The 8,010-nt window shown below is 39.4% G+C and overlaps 1 long non-coding RNA gene across 1 annotated transcript; it reads right to left on the bottom strand.

The window, feature by feature from the left end:
- Positions 1–1,607: 1,607 nt before the first annotated feature.
- On the bottom strand, positions 1,608–3,560 carry LOC147607192 (uncharacterized). The gene is made up of 2 exons (XR_015264882.1): positions 2,002–3,560; positions 1,608–1,918 (listed from the first exon to the last, which is right to left on the bottom strand). It is a non-coding gene; the product is annotated as an uncharacterized LOC147607192 (long non-coding RNA).
- Positions 3,561–8,010: the final 4,450 nt, after the last annotated feature.

The following is an 8,010-nucleotide window of genomic DNA, read 5'->3' as shown; positions in this document are numbered from 1 at the left end:
AGGTCTGGACTATGATGAAACATTCAGTCCAGTGGCAAAGATGGAAACAATAAGAGCAGTCATTGCTATGGCTGCAGCTAATGGTTGGGAAATGCATCAAATGGATGTCAAAAATGCATTTCTAAATGGTGATTTACAAGAGGAAGTGTATATGGCACAGCCAGAAGGGTATGTACACCCAAGATATCCCACTCATGTATGCAGATTGAAAAAGGCTTTATATGGTCTAAAGCAAGCACCTCGTGCGTGGAGTGATAAGATGAGCAGAAATCTTATCTCTCTTGGATTTCAGATTTCTACAGCAGATTCTTCACTCTATGTGAAGAAGACAGATCATGGGATTGTTTTACTTGTCATCTATGTGGATGACTTGATTATCACAGGTGATCATGGTGCAGATGTGATGCCTGTCAAGAAAGCTTTGAGTGGGCAATTTGACATGAAAGACCTTGGTGAGTTGAGATACCAAGAGGCTGCTCAACATAAATTTACTCCTCTAAATCTCCATTCAGAAAAGCGGATTTGACATCCATCCGAAACACGAGCCATTTGAAGTGTGCAACAAGAGCCAAAACAATTGAGATATGGAAGCCCGAGATAAACGGTGAGGTCCAAGGGTGGTGGTAGAGATTTGGCTACAGAGCTGTGCATCAGTGAGACCAAAATCTCTAAAGATTTGCTGAATCCACTGAGGTAGGCCAACCTTCCTCTCAAAGCATGAAGAAGAAGAAGATCCAACTGTAGTAGAGTACTCATCCGATGCTGTTGGTGGGAGAGGTGATGAAGTAAGCACTGGTGGGGGTAATCCTCCCGGAGTCAAAGCAGGACTCGTACAGGGACTGGAAGCTACAGAAGCTGGTGCAGCAGGAAATCGTGGCTGCACAGTAGCAACTAGCACCAGAGTTGCACAGCAGGAGGAGGAGGAGGAGCAGGATGTGGAAGGGGTAATGTAAGACAAGAATCTCTCCATAAGGACTTGTCTTTTAGTTTTGTTCCTAGAAGCTAGCTTTTATAACCATTAGTTTGCATAGCTATTTCTTTTACCTTACCCAAGCTCTCTCTCCTAAGATGTTTATTAGGATTTTCAATCAAAAAACTAATTAGTTGTAAAATGATTCAAAAGCAATTCAAAACTCTACTAGCACTTTGCTTTAAACTTTATGTGGATTGACTAACTAATATAACCCATGCTCTAGACATCTATAAATTTGATTAAGCAAATAAGTATTTGTAAGTGGATCTACTTATTTTGTTTTTTCAAGAATCATACTGGTGATGATGCATTAGTTTTTTAAATGGCAATTTTTTTGGTTTTTCGACCCGGGGTCAGAAGCGAGCCTCGAACAAAGAAACGCTTTTGTCATTAGCTTCATCATCTCCAGTTACACACAGGGTTTCGCTACTTCCTTAGGGCATTTTACCCCGGAAGACCCATGCGCTAGCCACGGACAGCGACCAAGTACTCTCGGAGGAGCCCAAGTAGTGTGGGACTTGCCCTCCGGCGCACCCACTAAAAACTCTATATAACCGACGGATTTCCGGAGAGGAATTGTATGAGTTCCATACATGTCAGAAATTTGTATAATTACAGATGTAACATGAATTCAAGGATATCCACCAATTTGATTGTTTGCCAGTCGTAGAGAAAAAACATTACATGGCTATGTGACTATTTGAAGCTGTAACTGAATAACAGCCGTGACAGCTTGGCAGTGGGAAATTGAATAGATAGGAGCAAGACATGATGATATGGGATGAAATGTGGTTACAAAATAAACTCTTTGGAGATCACAATCAACTCCTGCTCTTGAACATCTGCAAATGTCTTTGGATGTTTGGTTTTAGTCCAAATTTGGTTTGTTTGTCTAGCTTCCAATGCTCAAACTTCTCTTCTCCTTGATAATCATTATTGAAAAACCTGGGATTTTAAACTTGTGAAATTCAATGACTTTGCTTACCATTGTTTGCCATCAATGAAAAGGAGAACAAAGCTCTGTGTACCTCTTTGTTTTCAATGCTATCACATTGTGTCATGGTGGCCGATCAGAAGAGCAAATACCAAAGCTGTTGACAACAGGGTACAGTTTGCATCGGAATGGCTCGCACCATTCTGACATAGCTGATCTGTTGAAAGGCCAGTTCAGCTGTCTCAAAATTCTGAATTGTCTGCATCAGCTCCACGTCTCCTGGCTGCCCATAAACGGACACTGATTGTGCATCGTCCAATTCTTCAATGCTGCTTTGTTTTTTCATGCAATAATCTGACCTTATCAACATTTGCATTTCTTAAAACCTATAAACACTGATAAACGGAAAAACTATGAAGACATTAGTTCCCTGATTGAAAGCTAATTTCCTTTAGATGATACTGTTAATAGGGCCAGCTATCACAACTCTGTCTAAACCAGAGCAGTTAGACTTGGCTCAAATGAAAAAAGTGCATCAAGATTGCCATCAGTTTTGTGGGAAGCTATTTTGTACCAAGAACCTGTGGCAAGGTCATAAATAATGAAAGGTTGAACTCGCGTTATGCATATAAGGGTTCCAGCCACGATACACTTCCCATGGGAGGATTTGTGATATCGACCGGGCTTAGGGTATGTCTTTGCCACTTTCAACCATCTTCCGAGTGAGCCTTCGTTTGGAATATCCAACTCCCAGACCCCAAATCCCCAAGAATGCAAATACAACTCTGCCACAAGGAGTATCTGTCCTTGGCATTTGATTACAAAGCACCAATCTTCTGCATCACATGGTAGATCAACATAGATGTGGCTCCATGTATTGGATTCTATGTTGTAGGCCATAAGTAAATCCTCATAAACCCCATATTCAAAGACATCACCATTTGGGATGCTCCGTGCAGAGCCTGCTTTAATAAATTGATGAGCCGGCATGTCTTTCCAAGAATTGGAACCGGAATCGTAGACCTTGAGACAGTTGTTGGTGTTCCCGAGGAGGACATGGTAGGAGTTTGTGGTGGAATTGGTGAACATCGATATGGAATTGAGGCTGCAGCCAAGGTTGGGAGGGGGGAGGCTCTTGGTGGCACCTGTGAAGACATTGCTGACAAGCACAGTGGGGTGTACGGACACCGGCGGGGCAGGGTGAACAGAATGGGCATGGAAGTTGAGTGGGTTGGGCCCATGGCCATGGTCCACTACAGAGCAGATGAGGCCTCCAGCACTAGCAACCAGGTAACGGGATCCTGGTACACTCATGAACAAGGCAGGCCATGCCAAGCTGGAGGGTTCCAAAAGAGGGAACCGAAACCATGTGCCTAGATATGGGCTGAATGCGTTGAACCCTTTAGCCACATGGTGCTTGCAAACACCACCCACCACTCTCTTCTCTCTCTCTGTGTATTACTGTACACTTCCAAAAACTCTGCAGACTGAAGCATACGATTCCACGACTTGCAGACAGCGCGTACCTTGAAGAGCGTGGGCACAGGCAGCAGCGCCATGATCCTCATCAACACATGCTCGGGAAGCTCGCTTACCTTGCTGCGAGGGGCCCCTGCTTCGTTCCATCTCCTGGTAGCCATTCTCCTAAACAGTGTGGGGGAGAACCAAAAAAAAAAAAAAAACGCACACCCCTATATATATATATATAACACTAGTGCATGATTTTTAAGTTAGCTAAAATAGAGCTGTAGCACACGTGCAAAAAGACCAATGCGTTAGCCCACCGTGTAGCACACGTGCAAAAAGACCAATGCATTCGCCCACGTGCAAAAAGACCAGTGTGCTAGCCCACCGTAGATTGTTGTTCAAGTTGAAAGCTTACCTAGCCTTGTCGAAATATGTCATTGTTGGGAGTAACAACCAAGAAGTCGCGAGATGCAACTTCTTGGTCGTGCATGTGCTAATGCATCCTCTAGATCCCCACTCCGTTGTCACACCAAAGAGCTCCACAACCATGGGGTGTGAAGGAAGAGCTTAAACCACCTTGATGTGCAAGTAAAAGACGAAGGTTTCCTACATTATCACAAGAGATAGAAAGAGAGGAAGCTCGTGCAGCAAGAGAGATCCTAGAAACCAATCCTATCTATGCAAGGCATCCATCAAGCTATGCAAAGATTCAAAAGAACACAAGCAAGAGAGTAGAGAGAAAAGGGAAGGGAGCTCTCACAAGCATTCTATTGCAAAAGGGGAATGTTTGTGTATTGCTTAATGTCAGCCTTATATACAAATGGCTTAATGTCAACCTTCTATTGTTGCAAGGGGAATGTTTGTGTATTGACGAGAATGTTTCTGTATTGCTTAATTCCAACCTTATATACAAATGGCTAGTGTTCATACTTGGTCGAGTTAAAAATAGTTCCTAGCCACTCTGTCGCATTTATATATATTTCAATGTCATCTTACAAAAGATAGATTTCCAATACAAAAAGGTCAGATGACAAAGTGCCTTCCAAAAGTAGGAGATACAAATAGGCAAAGCATGTTGACCACATAGGTTGCATAAATTTGATCAATTTTTTAAAAAACAAATAATTCCATATAATTCATGTTTTGATAGACTCATTCAACGAAAAATATTTTTTCCCTAAATCCATCGTACGATAGATTTTATTTATCATACGATATAATTCTATTGTACTAACGATAGTTTGTATTTTGCATTACTCCATCTTGAAGCCCGTTTTCATATGCTCTCATTGTTTTAGGCTATTTTTCTCTATAATTTTTATATTATAGGTATGAAATTTTATATCAATTGATTTAATTGATTCTTGATATTTATTTGATTATATTTTTGAAGTTAAAAAATAATTAAAATACCGTATTATTTTGATCTCTTGTGAATCAATGTGTGGTGCATTTTAATTTCTTATGGTCTATTGCATTCTAGGCTCCTGTGAGTTAATGTGAAAATGAATTAAAATAAATAACAATAAAATTAATTTTAGTTTCACTTGGCTTAGTGTGCTTTTGCATTCTAGGTTTGTGTGAGCTACTGTGATAATAATAAACATTAATAAATTTCCTTACACTTTTTGATCTCTTGTAGATCATTGTGTGTGTGCATTATGATTTCATGGTATCATTGTACACGACCCTTTATCCATGAGAACACTAGAAAATTCATTTTTAAACTACGTGCTATCTTTAAAATGTTTTTTAAACAAAATATATATTTTAGAGATGTGCACGTATGTTCATATGTGGTAACACTCCTAGCCTTTGGATTAACATTTATAAATTTTGGTGTTTGTCTTCGGATAACATTGTGTATTTATTTGTGTCGCATAATCCAAATTCTCAAGTTGAATTTTTTAAACTTTGACCTATCTTAAACACGTCCTAGGTATGGCTTATAAATTTTAAATCTCACATAAAATAGTATAACATGTTTTATTTCATATACCATTCTAAATTTATCTTTTATAATTACAATAAATCATGGCACATGCTGGAGAAGAACAAAAGAGAGAGATGTTCTGAAAGTTGAATTACAATGCTTTACCAATAGCATTATTGACTCTTTGCTAAAGATGGTGGATGATAGAAAACTAACTGAAGCTTTCGCGAATGACCAAAGCTTTAATGCATTCTTGCCAATGAGGGCTTCGCTCACATGGCTGAAAAGTGTCCAAGACACTCTTCAAGTGAAGGCAAGACTTGTCAAAATACATTAAATGTTTCAAATATTCAAGTCTCGAGTTACTGCCTCAGCACAACATGCTCCCTCGGTCGACATTTTTGAACATCAAGAAATCCATTTAGGTAAACCTGCTCTACTGAACAAGGTGTTACCTCATCAAGTGAGAGACCACTTTCAAGTCAACATCAAGGTGCTACCTCATCAAGTGAGAGACCACTTTCAAGTCAACATCAAGGGCTCGACTATGCGAGCCAAAGATTTATACCCCTTGTTAAAGATATTGCATCCAAGAGGTATTAAACCCACATATATTAGATACCTATCTTGGATTCAGAGCAACTGGTATTGTGCTCAAGGTCAAAGTTAAAGAGTACACTTTCATAGATAATTATTAAAGAGTACACTTTCATAGATAATTATTACACATCAAAGATTCTCAAAGGTAGAAGCAATGGAGGAAGCATAGATGCTGCAACTCTTGAGGCTACATGTCTCAACTTCACTCACCAAGGGGTGATTAGACCACTAGCTCTTCTTCAACATGCACCAGAGTCCAAATTTGGAGCATTAGCACACCATGGCTTGGTTTGATGCATCTCTTCATCCACCACATGAGTCTGTTAGCCATCCGAATGACTCTGTGTAAGCAATTTTTGTTGTATTTGGTTCACCAAATTTACTATCATATTGTTCTCAAAACAAGGGTTGATTGGAATGACAAACCAATCAACACTAGGACAAGAAAAGGTCGACACAAGTTTGTGTAGTGTGGCAAGGTGGGAGCAGAGATGCTGATCAAAGTGTTCCTATTACCCTCACATTTGATGCGCATGAAACCATGGTGTAGTTAGCCAATCAAGGAGCCCAAGTTGTAAATATGGGCACCATAGTTGAGTGCTTTAAGGATAGAGAACATTCAACTCCGAGAAGATAATGCATGTCTACGAACGTGAAGAGTTCAAGGGGCATCTAAAGAGACAACAATTTGAGGTCTTCATAGGGGATAAATTGGAAGCTTTTTTTATGGAGAGTATGGAATTGACTCTAGTGGGCGATGAGGCAGGTCCTTTAGAACCTTCAGAACCTGAAGCTAGTCAACCCGTTAAAGGGGTAACATAAGCCACCGATCTTGCTATATAGATGCAAGGACCTCAGCAACAAGACGCCTAAGCATAAAATATACTTGTTAAACATCTTTTATAAAGTCATGGAAAAGCTGTTTATGGAGTCTCCAAAGTTGTAGCTAGTAAAACCATTCTAAATGTTGAAAGGAATTAGGAAAGAAGAAGAAATCTATCTTTTTAAGCTCAACTCTACTGAGAAAGAAACAGATGAGCATATTTCATGAGGAATCAACCAAAATACCCCCAACTTGAGAAGTGGATCATGAGATAGATCTTGTACCCAGAGTTGAGCCAGTTGCAAAAGGAGAGCTTATATAAGATGGTTGTATTTGAAGCAATTGAGCTCAAGGAACAGTGAAAGCAACTCTTGGAATAGAATTTTATCAAGCCTAGTATATCCTCATAGGGTGCACTAGCTCTCTTTCAAAGAAAGAAAGATGGAACTATAAGGCTGTGCATTGACTCTACAGGTGACTCAATCAACTTACAGTCAATAATAAGTACCAAGGGTTGATGAACTCTTGGATTGATTGCATGGTGCACAAATATTCACCGAAATTGATTTTAATGTTTGGATACTATCATATCCAAATCAAGGAATAAGATAGACTAAAGGCAAAATTTAATACTAGATATGGACACTATGAGTTCGTAGTTAATTTAATATCATATCATATCCAAATCAAGGAATAAGATAGACTAAAGGCAAAATTTAATACTAGATATGGACACTATGAGTTCGTAGTTATGCCTTTTAGATTGACTAATGTGCCTACAAGTTTCAATCGGCTAATGCAAGGAATCTTTAGAGCGCAACTGGATGATTTTGTTCTGGTATTATTTGATGATATCTTGGTCTATTCCAAGAATTTTGTCGATCATGAAAAACATGTCTAATGATTTTGTTATAATATTTTTATATCCTTTGATGATTCTTGGTCTACTCCAAGAATGCCACTGATCATCAAAAGCATGTCCGAAAAATATTGGACATCTAAGGAAGCACAAACTCTTTGCCTAGAAGACTAAAGGCACCTTTTTCACTAATCGCACAAAATACTTGGGACCCTAAATATTACCCTAAATGCTAACGTTTACATGCTACGAAAAATCATAAAGGAGCACTTGTGCACATCTACACACACACACACACACACACACACACGTGTGTGTGTACCCTTGTGTGAATGCACCTAGATCCCAAAAGATTTTAAAAAATCTAAGCCATAATTAAATCCAGAATGTGGGTTCACCCTAGGGCCAAGGGCATGGGTAA

The sequence above is a fragment of the Cibotium barometz genome, chromosome 56 (genome assembly GCF_041138505.1).
Source record: "Cibotium barometz isolate CiBa-2024 chromosome 56, ASM4113850v1, whole genome shotgun sequence".
NCBI lineage: Eukaryota > Viridiplantae > Streptophyta > Polypodiopsida > Cyatheales > Cibotiaceae > Cibotium > Cibotium barometz.
The sequence above is the reverse complement of the archived record's forward strand: the minus strand, read 5'-3'. Positions and strand labels throughout refer to the sequence as shown.